The sequence below is a fragment of the Panthera uncia genome, assembly GCF_023721935.1.
Source record: "Panthera uncia isolate 11264 chromosome A1 unlocalized genomic scaffold, Puncia_PCG_1.0 HiC_scaffold_17, whole genome shotgun sequence".
Taxonomy (NCBI): Eukaryota; Metazoa; Chordata; class Mammalia; order Carnivora; family Felidae; genus Panthera; species Panthera uncia.
This window is the reverse complement of record NW_026057577.1, coordinates 70,810,804-70,826,380: the sequence shown is the minus strand read 5'-3', so window position 1 is coordinate 70,826,380 and position 15,577 is coordinate 70,810,804. Positions and strand designations below refer to the sequence as shown.

General features: G+C 36.9%; 1 protein-coding gene across 7 annotated transcripts in view; it reads left to right on the top strand.

The window, feature by feature from the left end:
- The window catches only part of FAM172A (family with sequence similarity 172 member A), a 422,066-nt gene that overhangs the window by 319,927 nt on the left and 86,562 nt on the right, over positions 1-15,577 (top strand). The window lies entirely within an intron of this gene.

Sequence of the window (15,577 nt, the reverse complement as noted above, 5' to 3'; positions counted from 1 at the left end):
TGCTTTATAGAATCCACAAACACACATTGCTTTTAGTGTCTCTCCTTTGATGTCTATAAAAGACCCATTCAACACTGGAGCTAAGTGCTCCTAATGTGTACAACAGAATTTGGCTGAAGTTATTTCAAGCTATTAGAGATAACCTTTCTCTGCATGTCTTTTGAGGGAGAAACTGGTACCAACAATACCAGTTAAGCTGTAATTAGTGTAACTAACAACTAATATGAAAGAGCAGAGTAGAGGTCATTCTTAAGAATGTAAAGGTATTAGCAGGTTAAGGTTGTAGGGCATCCTATCCCCTGGCTTAATCTGTGCCCTAGCTGGTGAGATTTGTTGAAGTCATCAGTGCCCTCTAACCCTGAGGTGTTGCTCTCTCATAATTTATTGGTCACATGCCAAGTTCCTCTTTCCTGTCTGGTGAGATGACTTTGGGAATGGCAAATTCATTGTAAAGTTCTTGTTACAAATGCCTGCAGATCTTCAACCTTTTAATGTAGATAAAGGTTTACAGATTAATTTGCTTTAATGTTCTTGTCCTACCAGCCTCATACTATATGAAATTGTCATTTTGCTGCATTACAGAATATGATTTGTCGAGATCATTTAACATGTATTATGAGAGGAACGCTTAAAACCTAACTATTAAATCAGATGTTGTGTAACTGATTCTAATACATACTGAATATTCCACTTTTTATGGGCCACTTCTTCAAATGTAATTGCCCACCAGTGGCTTTTGTTTATGTTTACAGTCAACTCAAATGCACTTAAAAGATAGGAATTTAAGAGGAATGACCTTTTGTTTTCATGAGGTGTAGTTAACCCCTCTCTTCTAGTATCTGACTTTGGATTCTTTCTCATCTCATTACTTGATACCAACACATAAACAAGAGGAATGCCATAGACCTTAATCATCCCTCTCCTTTTCCCATTAAAGTCATTCCTGAAAGATTTCTGTAGTTTTTTTCTACTTAGAAAAACTAGAAAGCTTGGGGGTATTTTGTTTGTTTGTTTGTTTTTTTAAGCCGTGGGCGGGCAGCAAGAGTGCCCTATGAAGAAAGAATCAAAAGAAAATGTTTTTCCTTTCAACTTTTTGTGACTACCTTGGTCTCAGATTATAATTACTGTCACATATAATGATAGTTTTTTTCTTTAAACTGTAGATTATTTATTATCCATGAAGTAAACTGGGGAAGTTCCCAGTAACTAACGTTTTATGGTGGGAGGCATCAAACCACATGACCGTGAAGAAAAGAACATTTAAAATTCAGGTGATCCCAGATCACATGGACAACTAAATACTTAAAGAATGCAGACTTAAAAATCATAGTTCTCATTTAAGTATCACAAGAAATAATTAGGATATATTTTTCCCTTGAGTCCTCCATCCTAGTGTTTTATATGCATACTTATGGTGCTTCACGGATGAACCATTTTTTCTTTTTGTAGTCATTTGTTTATCCTAATAAGTATCAGAAAGGGTGTGAATGACATGTGAAAGCCATTTAATGAATATTACTGCTTAGGGTCAGGCATATAGAAAAAGTGAGTCGATGTAAAGAAAATGCCAGCTGTTTTCATAGTAACAGTAGTTTCTACATACGGCAAAATGCATAAAAGTGTTGTACAAATGAATGGAGTTAGGTGAACAGTCTTCTGCCTCAATATGAAATTATCATAATTTTTCTTCTAACCAAAGACTCAAAAATACCCTTATCCCTTTATTTCTACGTGCTGTTGGTTGTCATTTAATTTATGTGTACATATGTGTGTATTTGGTAGTTTCATCTTTTGCTTCTGAAACAAGCCAGCTTCTCTGGACTTCACTCTTGGACTAGATGATGTCTGAGGTTCCTGCCAGGCAGGGTTATCAGTCGTCGGCTGATAAGTTCCTCGTGGTCGGGAACCATATATGTATAACTAAGTAGTAGTTAGTATAGTGACAGTCCCAAATCACATGAATATGCGTGTTCTTATTGATTGAGTCACAGGCTCTAATCACAAATTTAAGAATGCTTTTGCTTATCCATGTGCATGCCCTAAACAATTTTACTTTTTTTCCAAACTAACAATTTTAATTTTAATTATCATATCAATAATTTAAAACTTTTCGGAAAGAAAGAGCAGACTAGTGCTACTTAAGGTTTACACAGACACTGATCTTTTTTCATGGTAGGATTTCCTGAGCAATGACACCAAGGACAGTATTGGAAAGTTTTATTTTTTTCCTGTTCTGTACTGTCTTACGATTAACTATGAGAGGAAGACATCAAAGCTGAACTGACTTCAAAGCCTGTAACACTCACAGTTCCCAGCTGTCACTGTAACCAGCCGCTTCACCCGAACCACGAACAGCGGGTCATACAAGCTGCCATCCTAGGTTCCACTCGTTGCTTCCCGCCTTCCCCCTTACCAAACCTGTCAAATTAAAGACTACTCTTTAAACGAATCTTGAAGTTAAACCAGTCCAGGGAGTTGGCATATTAACTTAATTTCAAGATTTTACCTTTTTTTTTCCAATTTTTTAAAAATCTTTATTTATTTTTGAGAGAGAGAGAGACAGAGCGTGAGCAGGGGAGGGTCAGAGAGAGAGGGAGACACAGAATCCGAAGCAGGCTCCAGGCTCTGAGCTATCAGCACAGAGCCCGACGCGGGGCTCGAACCCACGAACTGCGAGATAATGACCTGAGCTGAAGTCGGACGCTTAACCTGAGCCAGGCGCCCCTCAAGATTTTACCATTAAAGAGTAGATCGTATTTATTATTCATTCGTTCGTTCATTCATTTATTCATTCAACTTTTCCCAGAATTATGCCTTTTACCACAGGACCTTAGGCTCGGTTCACATTATGTTCTTCATTATATTTATTTCAAAAGTATAGTATACACATGTAGGTAAGATTGTGTATGCACTTTCCTCTTTAGTTAGGCGTCACAAAATGAAAACTTAAAAGGTGAGTCTGGTAGCTGGCCCTGTATATCAGTGAACTTAAAAGAAATGAAATCTAATGCATTGATTGTCCATCAGAATGCCTGAAGTATAATTTTTGGAAAAACATGCTTTCTCTAGTAAGAGAAATACGTGGATATATAGTTTTCCAATTATGTGCAAATTAACATTTTCATTACTTTTAATTAATATGAACTTTAATGTTCAAGCTCGTCCCATACTCATAACCAAGTAGTTGCTAAAATATTACACCAGGCAGTTTCTTGAGAACTGTACAGCTAGTGTCCCTTGAAGATTTTCAGTTTTTCTTCTAATAGTTGCAGCTCTTGAAATCTAGCAGATAGCATCTAGATCTTGAAGCTATAGCACCAAAGGAACTCATAGGGATTTAATGATTTAGCTTTTCTCAACCCTGAACCATAAAAAATGTTCCGAATACTTTATGACAAAGGCTTTGATTGTGGATTATGGAAATTAAATAGGCTCACTATAATGATTGGATTGTTTCAGACACAGAAGGGGCCACATTATAAACTAGTGAGCCTTCTGTCTTTTGAAGCATTCAAGTAAAGGCTCAAAGCCACTTTTCATTAATATGATAGGAGGAATTCTTACTTTTGTTAGAGATTATATTAAATAATCTTTAATATCTATCTCAATCCTAGGGTTCTGTGTTTCTAAAATTAAAGGATATGAGGAGGTGCCTGAATGGCTTATTCGGTTAAGTGTCCAACCCTGCATTTCAACTCAGGTCATGATCTCACAGTTTGTGATCAAGCCCCTGTCAAGGCTCTGCGCTGACAATGCAGAGGCTGTTTGGGATTCTCTCTCTCCTCTCTCTGCCTCTCCCCTGGCTTGTGCATGCATGTTCTCTCTCGCGCGCGTGCTCTCTCTCTCTCTCTCTCTCTCTCTCTCAAAACAAATAAACATTTTTTTAAAAATAAATAAAATTAAAAGATATGAGGAAATGAAGTTGAAGAGTAAGTAATGGCAATAGCATGTGGCTATGGACTGCAGTCCAGTAATTGGATAGATTTTATAAAGAAAGATTCATAAATGGGTATCTTAAAGAGATTTAAAAGGGAAAAGGCATGATGGCCTGACTAGGTAAGGAAAATAATGCATATCTCTACTAGTGTTAAAGTTTAGGAGAGAAAGGAACCTACTCTAAAATGTCCGGAAAAGTGAGCATAAGGATAATGAGAAAGGGAGTTTTTTAATTTATTTTTATTTTTATTAATATTCAAGTTAGTTAACGTACAGTGTAGTCTTGCCTTCAGGAGTAGAACCCAGTGATTCATCTCTTACATATGACACCCAGTGCTCATCCCAACCAGTGCCCTTCTTAATGCCCATCACCCATTTAACCCACCCCTCCAGCAACCCTCAGTTTGTTCTCTGTATATAAGAGTCTCTTATGGTTTGCCTCCTTCTCTCCTTTTATCTTATTTTTCCTTCCCTTCCCCTATGTTCATCTGTTGAGTTTCTCAAATTTCACATATGAGTGAAATCATGATATCTGTCTTCCTCTGACTGACTTATTTCAGTTAGCAGAATACCCTTCAGTTCCATCCACATTGTTACGAACGGCAAGATTTCATTCTTTTTCTTTGCCAATTAGTATTCCATTTATATATATATACCACATCTTCTTTTTTTGTTATTGTTAATATTTACATTGTGTTCAGCTGGTTAATTTTTTTTAATATGAAATTTATTGTCAGATTGGTTTCCATACAATACCCAGTGCTCATCCCAAAGGTGCCCTCCTCAATACCCATCACCCACCCTCCCCTCCCTCCCACCCCCCATCAACCCTCAGTTTGTTCTCAGTTTTTAAGAGTCTCTTATGGTTTGGCTCCCTCCCTCTCTAACCCTTTTTTTTTTTTCTTTCCCCTCCCCCATGGTCTTCTGTTAAGTTTCTCAGGATCCACATAAGAGTGAAAACATATGGTATCTGTCTTTCTCTATATGGCTTATTTCACTTAGCATCACACTCTCCAGTTCCATCCACGTTGCTGCAAAAGGCCATATTTCATTGTTTCTCATTGCCATGTAGTACTCCATTGTGTATATAAACCACAATTTCTTTATCCATTCATCAGTTGATGGACATTTAGGCTCTTTCCATCATTTGGCTATTGTTGAGAGTGCTGCTATAAACATTGGGGTACAAGTGCCCCTATGCATCAGCACTCCTGTATCCCTTGGGTAAATTCCTAGCAGTGCTACTCCTGGGTCATAGGGTAGGTGTATTTTTAATTGTTTGGAACCTCCACACTGTTTTCCAGAGCGGCTGCAGCAGTTTGTATTCCTACCAACAGTGCAAGAGGGTTCCCGTTTCTCCACAAGCTCGCCAGCATCTATAGTCTCCTGATTTGTTCATTTTAGCCTCTCTGACTGGTGTGAGGTGGTATCTGAGTGTGGTTTTGATTTGTATTTCCCTGATGAGGAGCGATGTTGAGCATCTTTTTATGTGCCTGTTGGCCATCTGGATGTCTTCTTTAGAGAAGTGTCTATTCATGTTTTCGGCCCGTTTCTTCACTGGATTATTTGTTTTTCGGGTGTGGAGTTTTGTGAGTTCTTTATAGATTTTGGATACTAGCCCTTTGTCCGATATGTCATTTGCAAGTATCTTTTCCCATTCCATTGGTTGCCTTTTAGTTTTGTTGATTATTTCCTTTGCAGTGCAGAAGCTTTTTATCTTCATGAGGTCCCAATAGTTCATTTTTGCTTTTAATTCCCTTGCCTTTGGAGGTGTGTCAAGTAAGAAATTGCTGCAGCTGAAGTCAGAGAGGTTTTTTTCTGCTTTCTCCTCAAGGGTTTTGATGGTTTCCTGTCTCACATTCAGGTCCTTTATCCATTTTGAGTTTATTTTTGTGAATGGTGTAAGAAAGTGGTCTAGTTTCATTCTTCTGCATGTTGCTGTCCAGTTCTCCCAGCACCATTTGTTAAATTGACTGTCTTTTTTCCATTGGATATTCTTTCCTGCTTTGTCAGATTAGTTGGCCATACTTTTGTTATACCACATCTTCTTTACCCATTCATCAGTCAGTGGACATTTGGGCTCTTTCCATACTTTGGCTATTGTTGGTAGCACTGCTATAAACATTGGGGTTCATGTGCCCCTTCGAATCAGCATTTTTGTATCCTTTAGATAAATTTCTAGTAGTGCAATTGCTGGGTCATAGGGTAATTCTATTTTTAATTTTTTGTGGAACTTCCTTATTGTTTTCAAGAGTGGCTACGCCAGTCTGCATTGAGAAAGGGAGCTTTTTAAAAAAAAATGGTGGGGCGCCTGGGTGGCGCAGTCGGTTAGGCGTCCGACTTCAGCCAGGTCCCGATCTCACGGTCCGTGAGTTCGAGCCCCGCCTCAGGCTCTGGGCTGATGGCTCGGAGCCTGGAGCCTGTTTCCGATTCTGTGTCTCCCTCTCTCTCTGCCCCTCCCCCGTTCATGCTCTGTCTCTCTCTGTCCCAAAAATAAATTAAAAAACGTTGAAAAAAAAAATGGTAACTGAAATGGATTTTTAGCTGGCTAAAAATAGAAACCAAAGGATTTTATATCTGCATTACTTAAAGGAAGAGAACAAAATAGGAAAATGAGAAGTTAAAATTTTACTTTATATGAGATAGGTAGTAGATGGACTTTTTGGGAGGTTCCATTTGACTTAGGAAGGATACTCAGTGTCAGGAAGGATGTAATGTGTCCACAGCAGCTTGCGACCAAGATAGCCTTTGCATACATAAGAACAAGACCAGAGTCCCACTAAGATGTGGTGGAAAAGTGAGTTGAAGTTTTAACAGTAGAAATATAAGGAATGTGTTGATCCTTGTTATCTGAAGGAAATTTATTAGTTGATGGTTCCCCCCTAGTTTTGCTTTGAGGAGCATAATAATTGCAAGGGACTAAAAAAGCACAATGTGAGTGGAGAATGATGAGTGTTGCAAACCAATATGTGCGTTTGGGCCAGTTATTGTCCTGATCTCTCATCGTTTTAAGTATTAGATGGTTAGGTAGATAATTTTCATGATCTTTTCTAGCTCTGAGGTTCTCTTTCTAGAGGCTTAATTCAGACTGAATTAAATTCACACTTCATAGCCTAAGAGTTCAAACAGACCAGATGTTTCCACTTGCAACACCTGGTTTACTCTGCACTGTAGATAATAGCCATGGTAGAAAACTGATGATGATTTTGTGAAGATTATGACATTTTGAGGTGTATAAAAGCTATGGATAAATCTCCTGTGTGGGCAGATAAAATGTGAAGTTACCAGTGATGTGAGAGAAATTAAGTAGTGCTGAGAAAGGTGAAGGTGGACCCCTGCATTTGAGTTAAAAGAAATGAAGTTTAAAGAAATGAAGACTTCCAAGAAAGAACCAGCAGTTTGTCTGAAGAGCAGAGACAAGGCATTTATATCAGAAGTGAATCTATAGGTTTCATTTATTAACAATAAAGTGATAGGGAAATCTCATTAATACATAGATGTTTTCGAGTGAAGAAGAAAAAGGTACTGCCAAAGAGCCTTTAGAGATCAGAAAAAGCTAGAAAATATAAAATCTACAAAGATGAAGAATGCGGAAAAATAATTTGAATTACCATTGAAGCCTAAACTCAGTTAACATGTTAAGGTACTTTTACTCCCCAGAAGTAAAATGTTTACCTCTTATTTACCATTTTTTTGTTGTTGTTAAAATAATTAAGCAGTTTCCAAAAATGTTCACTCTCATACTTTCCAAAAATGTTAGCTCTCTCATTTCCTGAGAACCATACTACTAACTGGGGATAATATTTGACTATTAATTGTGGTTACAGACTTTAAAGAGTCTACTTGCATACACAGTTAAATTATGATTTGTACACCCTGGTGTAATTTTCTTCCCCAAGCTCTGGTTTTCTAGGTTTCCTGAATATCCATACAAAAACTTCTAATCACTACTCTGAGTCATATTATACCCTCTATTTTGAAATAAGAATACGAATTACAATTGATCCTTGAACAATATGTTTTGAACAGCTTGGGTACATGTATACAAGTATTTTTTTTTTTTTTTTTTTTATGAAAACAGTACACAACTGGGGTGCCTGGGCGGCTCAGTCAGTTGAGCGTCCAACTTCGGCTCAGGTCATAATCTCACAATTCATGGGTTCGAGCCCCGCATTGGGCTTGCTGCTGTCAGCACAGAGCCTGCTTCAGATCTTCTGTCCCCCACTCTCGCTGTCCCGCACCCACTCCCACTCGAGCTCTCTCTCTCAAAATAAAAAATTAAAAAAAAAACATTAAAAAAAAACAGTACACAATTGTAAATGTACTTCCTTTTCCTTATGATTATTTTTAATGTTTATTTATTTTTGAGAGAGAGAGATGGAGAGGGAGAGGGAAAGGGGCAGAGAGAGAGGGAGAGACAGAATCGCAAGCAGGCTCCACACTGTCAGCACAGAGCCTGATGTGGTGCTCAAACACATGAGTTGTGAAATCATGGCCTGAGCCAAAATCAGAAGGCAGATGTTTAATTGATTGAGCCACCCAGGTGGCCCTCCTTATGATTTTCTTAGTAACATTTTCTTTTCTCTAGCTTATTATGTGCTAAGAATGCAGTATGTGATACATTTAACATATGCCATATATATCAATCACTGTTTATGTTATCAGTAAGACTTCCAGTCAGCAGTAGGCTATCTATCAGTAGTTAAGTTTTGGGGAGGTCAAAAGTTATATGCAGATTTTCAACTATGCAGGGGAACGGTGCCCCTAACCCCTATATTGTTCAAGGGTCAACTGTATATTGAAATGACCATTTATAGCAACGTTAATGTTGTTTAACATTTGAGATCATTATATTGTTATTTTCTAGTTGGGAACTTTATGCCTATCCTTTTATATATTTTTTTAAGTTTATTTATTTATTTTGAGAGAGACCGAGAGTATGAGTGGGAGAGGGGCAGAGAGGGAGAATCCCAAGCAAGCTCCGCATGGTCAGCACAGTGTCCAATATGAGGCTCAAACCCACAAAACCATCTGATCATGACCTGAGCCAAAATCAAGAGTTGGACACTTAACCTCCCAAGCCACCCAGGCACCCCATGCCTATTGTCTTCTAAATGGTATTTTTATCTGTGAATGAAAATTGTCTTATAATTGACACATTGATAGAAAGTTAGAAATAAGTGTAATTCTCTGAATGTGTTTTATATAACAGTTTATACCTTCAGTACTGATCAGTGACATGCTCTCCCCAGCTAAGTGCCATTAATTCATTTACTTTTGGAATGAAGAGACATTGCCAAAGAATTTTCCATATGTGAATTTCTATGCGTTTGTGAATTGTCTAGTTTTCTTGTTTTCTTGTGTATGTGGCCCTTTGATGATTCCTAAAGCCAGTTCTCTTCTTATTCAAGGAAGGAAGGAAGGAAGGAAGGAAGGAAGGAAGGAAGGAAGGAAGGAAGGAGAAAGAGAGAAAGAAAGAAAGAAAGAAAGAAAGAAAGAAAGAAAGAAAGAAAAGAAAGAAAGAAAGAAAGAGGGAGGAGGGAGGGAGGGAGGAAGAGAAAAAAAAGAAAGAAAAAAAACACTGTGGCAACAGTTCTGAATCCTTTGGCTGAAATCCAACTGCCCGGTTGTTTTGCCACACTTAGTTCCACATCGCTGAGTTGAGATGGCAGAAGAAGCAGTGCTTTGTGCTGACCTATTGGTCATGACCACTCCTACTTCATTCTCAACATTTTCATACTAATCTACTTACACACATAATGTACTTCTGCAGTAGTAAAAGAAGACGTAAAAATCTAGAATCAATTAACCAGTGAAGTATCTCAGGATCCATTGGGATTTTTTTTCCTTAGTGTTATAATTTAAAGCATTTGTTCAATAGATACCATCTCAATCCTGTTTCACATGTGAAAGGAGACATTCAAAAAAAGTCTCCAAAACCTAAATTAAATACGTATATCAAACTATTGCCGCCAATACTATATATTTCTTTGGTCTAAAGCATATACTTTAGCCTTTATAAAAAAAAAAAAAAAAAAAAAACAACGCCACATGAATGGCTGATTGTACTGTGCACGTTGAATCAGAATGTCAGAATCTTCTAAATAAATCGTTATTATGGAATACGGCAGAACTTCAGCTCTGAATTTATATAATTCATTCCATGGTAGATTTTTTTTCATTGAAGAATACATTTCTCTGCCATAAATTGCACTGAGTATGAACAGCAGAGTCATTTGAGGTTCATTGAAAATATAGGAGAACATCATGTTTCCTGTCCTTTTGTTAAACTTGGCATATTGATTTTTTTTTTTTGCACAGCTTGCAGCACAGAAATGTGATATACAGCTATGGCAAGACAAGCCAACCACATGTGAATTTGTTAAGTACTGCTGGATTAGCAGAAATTGTCTGACTGTGCAAATAGTGAGATTTGACTTCTCTAGGAACTCTTTATGACTTAATCAATTAAAATAACAAGTTTTTATTTTATTGCCCAGAATAAATCATTAGCAAAATTCATTTTCTCCTGATCTCTCGTTCGTAGGATGTTTACATTTATTTGGTTTATGTATTTCAAGCAAAGTAATAAATACGTAGAATTTGAACCAAAAGTTCAAAGCCAAATCTAGGAAGATAAAGATGTAACAAGTGTTACCTATTGTTTTCATAATGATTCATAAATTTTGTTAAGAATGAGATTCTAGATTTTTATTTAAATTCTCCATTCCTTCTCTTTCTGAATATCTCTTTAGTGTTCATGCTTTTGTTCCCTTTAGGCTCCAAGGCGGCAAGGATTTGGATTTGTCTAATACGTCTTACTGCATTTAAATATAGAACCGTGTGGAAAGGGAGTCTGTAGGACTCATTTGCTCTTCTCCTCACCTTCATAAACCCCCTCTTTAAATGTGTCCATTATACAGTTCACCTTGCCTGACGTCAAAGAGTAGAGCTGGAGAGAGGATGAGCAATAACTCAGCAGAGTGGGTTAGCCATGGTTTCATAGAAATGCAAATGCATTATCTATCAGGTTTATAAAGTTCTCTGAGTTCTTTTGGAAGCGGATAAACCATTGTGTGGTTTTTTGTAGACCAAAGCTGGCAGCCTATCGAAAGCTAGGAAACATCCTTAATATCATGTACACACGATCATGTTGTCCCCTGCCTTTTAAGGAAATACTTTGTGTATAACATCTTAATCTCTCCAAATTTAGTTTTCTTTTATCAACATTTTTATCAACATATTTTTTTATTTGCCCTACTTGTTCTCATTACTTATAAACAGGTGGACATCTTATGAGATTGCATGCCAAATTTATTAGAAACAAGTCTTTTTAAATTATCTGGAAAATGCACAAAGCATGAGTTGTTCCCCTAATAAAAAGGGGGAAAGGGGTCAGAGCAAAGAAGAAAGTACCACTGGTTTGTGTTAGGTGACACTGTGCCCTGCTTGTCTAATTTGATTACACAGAGCCCCTGAAGCCTCAGGCAAAGCTGATTTTAGCTATAATCAGCTTCTTAACCTTTTGAGAACTAACGTAAACACTACCTAGCAGTGGTTAATTATGTTGCTCTGCTACCCACTACAAAGTGCAAAGGTAAAAGTGTAGAACTACAGTAACACATGTTGTGACAAAATTTAACAAGATGACTTAAGGGGATTGCAGTAGAATGCAGTTATGTATTCATGATAAATTTTAAGTTAATAAAGAGATTTAAGGGTGCTTTAAAAAATTTTTTAAGCTACAGTTTTTGCTTAAGTTTTATCTGTAAGTGCTGAACATTGATGTACTACGTTTAACTTTTGGCTGTCCTCACGTTTGTCCTTTTCTCTGAAATCCTCTTTTGATTATACCTATATATTTGGTAATACAAGTATATTCCTGTACTCTCATTCTTTCATTTTCAAAGTAAACAAAGGTGGTTGCAATATTCATATAAGTAGAGTAAAATCCTCTCGGTTCGCTTTTTTATAGATAGTAAAAATTCATTAGGGGAATAATGGAATTTCTTTATAGTTAAGTGGAATATTGTGGCTACATGGTCAAGAACCTAACTTTTTGATTTAAAACAATAGCTCTTGATGTAAGAATCTGATGTGTCATATGGGAAATTAACACGTAAGATGATTTTACTGTCTGTCATTGGTGTAACTCTAGGGTAGTGATGTGACTAATGGGGTAGAGGACCATAAAGATTGACTAATGTACTTATCAGGGCTGTCTCCTCAAAGTCTTATTTGCTGGGAAAAGTCCACTAGAAATATTCTCCTGCACAGGAAATGCAGGTGACCAAGAAAGTATATGGAGCCATAAGCCATACCCCATATTCTTGAACTCTATACCAGCAATTTTACCTGAAATTTCATCCCTTGAAAAAAATTCTGAAGGGTAGAATCTTAATGCTCCCCAGTGACACACATTATAATCAGTCACTCTGTGTGGAATTAAAATGGAGTGGGAGGGGAAGGTTTGGACTAAAGATGAACTATTTTTTTTTTTTTAATCTAAGGTCAGTTCTTCATAAATAACATGAATATGCCACATGCTTATATTACACAGTATAGTTCATGTTGTGTTTACAGTAAGCTTAAAAACTACATGTAAAGAAGTGGACTTGGAGAGGAGAGCATCATGGGCCTTTCACAGTTTCTGAGGCCCTGGTTAGCACCCATTGGGCCACATGACCAGCTCTTTTTGGGTAAACTTGGCCTCATGGTAAATAAATAAATGGCATGGTCTCATTAACAAATAACTTAAATTCAGTAACTTAAGAGCCACCCAAAAGGAAGAGTTCAGTAAGTTTTGTAGCCACATATAATACTATGGGATAAATGAAGCCAGACAGCAGATAACTGGATGTTTTGGGCCCCTGACAAAAAAGTTTTTTTAAAATATATATAATTTATTGTCAGATTGGTTTCCATGCAAAATCTAGTGCTCATCCCAACAGGTCCCCTCCTCAATGTCCATCACCCACTTTCCCCACTCCCCTCCCCCCATCAACCCTCAGTTTGTTCTCAGTATTTAAGAATCTCTTATGGTTTGCCTCCTTCCTTCTCTGTAATTTTTTCCCCTTCCCCTCCCCCAGGAAGATGTGGTTTATATATACAATGGAAAAATGTTTTAACTGAATCATCTTCCCTGTTTTATAATCAGCTTGTTGAAAGAAACTAATATATAAACATCCCCATTACTGCTGCCATAGGTATCTTTTAGATGACATGCCTTTTATTTTACGGCACATGCTACAAAAATATAATACTTGTTGAGTATTCTGGTGTGGACGGAGAAGACTTCTCAAGGATGGAGGCCTCAGGCACAGTGGCTCCAGCTGCCCCTGGTCCCCTCTGCTATCCTGAGGACTGAAGCAGCACTGTCTCTGCACCCCTGTGACCCATTCAGGACCCATTGTGGGCCAAGAGGTGGCTGATTTAGAGACACTAATTTACTACATTTTATGAAGTCTTCTCTTAGGAGGACCCATAGGAGAAATCTTTCCCCAAATTCCATTTTTCCACCAAGCAATTATTTCTTTTCATCTTATGTCAATGAAAATCTTACAGTATGTGGTTCCAGTGGTTCCCAAACTTTGCTCCACCGAGCATTACTTGAGCCAAGGCCTCTTTCCTATCACAGTGTGGTCACAGTGTCTAGGGTGGGAGCCAGGCATCAGCCTTTTTCGAAGATCCCCAGGTAGCTCCCAATTGTTCCCCAAGTCTGGGAACCACTGACATACCCTTCTAGCTTTCACCATTTGGAAGGCTGAAGCTAAATTTGCATCACATCTGTAGCAACTCCATAGGACTAATCACATGCATTCATTATTTTCTTGTCCATTTTTGCTTTTGCCTTGACTTCTTCAAATGTTTTTGTGTTTTCATACAATTTTATGTTGTGTTTAATTTTTTTAAATATCATTAGTGCAGTAGAATTTACATACTATAAAATAATTTCATTGTATATGTACAACTGAATATTTTCTAGCTAATTTACAGTTGTGCAGCCATCACCGCAATCCAATTTTAGAATATTTCCATCACCCCAAAAGTTTCTGTATGCCCATTTGCTATTTCCACCCACAGCCCCAGACCACCAATGATCTACTGTCTCTGTATATCATAGAAGTAGAATCAAAGAGTATGTGGTCTTTTCTGTCTGGCTTCTTCTGCTTACAACGTTTGTGAGATTCAAACACGTTATAGCACGTACCAGTAGTTCATTCCTTTTTGTTGTTGAATAGTATTCCATTGTGTAGATATTCTGCATTGTGTTTATCCATTTACCAGTTGATGGATCTTTGAATTATTTTAATTTGGAGCTATTATATATAATGCTGCTACGAACATTCAAATTTGAATCAGTCCAGACCTGTTTTCATTTATGTTAAGTATATACTTAGGAGTGGAAGTATTAGGTCATGTGGTAAGTTTATGTGTAGCTTTTTAAGGAACTGGAAAACTATTTATCAAAGTGGCAACACCATTTTACACTCATACCAGCAAAGCATAAGAGTTCCAGTTTTTCCACATCCACAAGAATGCTGACATATCAGTCTTTTTTATTATAGCCATTCTAGTAGGTTTGTGATATTTAAATTTGTATTTCCCTAATGACTACTTGATATTATATGTCCTTTGATGTGTTTATTAGTCATACATGTATCTTCTTTGATGAAATGTCTGTATTTTTTTAATCTGGTATTTGTCTTATTATTGAGTTGAAAGGGTTCTTTATATATTCTAGATACAAGTCCCTTATGATATTTGTGATGTACGAATATTTTATCCCAGGCTGTGGCTTGTTGTTGTCGTTGTTGTTTTCTCTACGCTATCTTTTGAAGAGCAGAAGTTTTTATGAGTTCAAAATTTGAGGAACTTTAATTTATGATTTGTTATGAGTTATATTTTTGGCATCATATCTAAGAAATCTTTGCCAAATGTAAGATCACAAACATTATCTGCTATGTTTTGTTGTGGAAGTTTTACAGTTTTTCCTCTTACATTTAGGTATGACTCACTTTGAGTTCATTTTTGTATATGGTGTGTGGTAAGGATCTAAGGTCCTTTTCTGGCATATGGATATCCAGTTTTCCCCACAGCACTTGTTGAAAACACTGTCCCTTTCCCCGCTGAATTGCCTTGGACCTTTCTTAGAAATCAACTGAGCATGAACTAAGCGTTTGTTAATGGACTTTATGTTCTCGTCCATTGATCTATATGTCTGTTTTTTACACTAGTACCACGCTGGTTTGAATACTGTAGCTTTATCATAAATTTTGAAATTACAGTGTTGTTCTTTATTTGGATCATCTGTAAATTCTCTCAGCAATTTTTTTTCTGGTTTTCTTACACTTCTTTTGTTAAATTTATTCTTTTTGAGGATATTGTGAGTGGAATTCTTAATGTCATCTTCAAATTGTTTATTTTTAGTATAAAATATTAACTTTGATTTTTGCGTATTGATTTTGTATTTTTCAACCTAGATAAAACTTGTTTATTAGTTCTAGATTTTTTTTTGGTAGAATCTTTTGGGTTTTCTAATACAGGAGCTTATCATCTATGAATAAAGACACTTTACATCTTCCTTTCCAATATTCATGCCATTAATTTCTTTTCTTGCTTTACTACACTGGCTGAAACC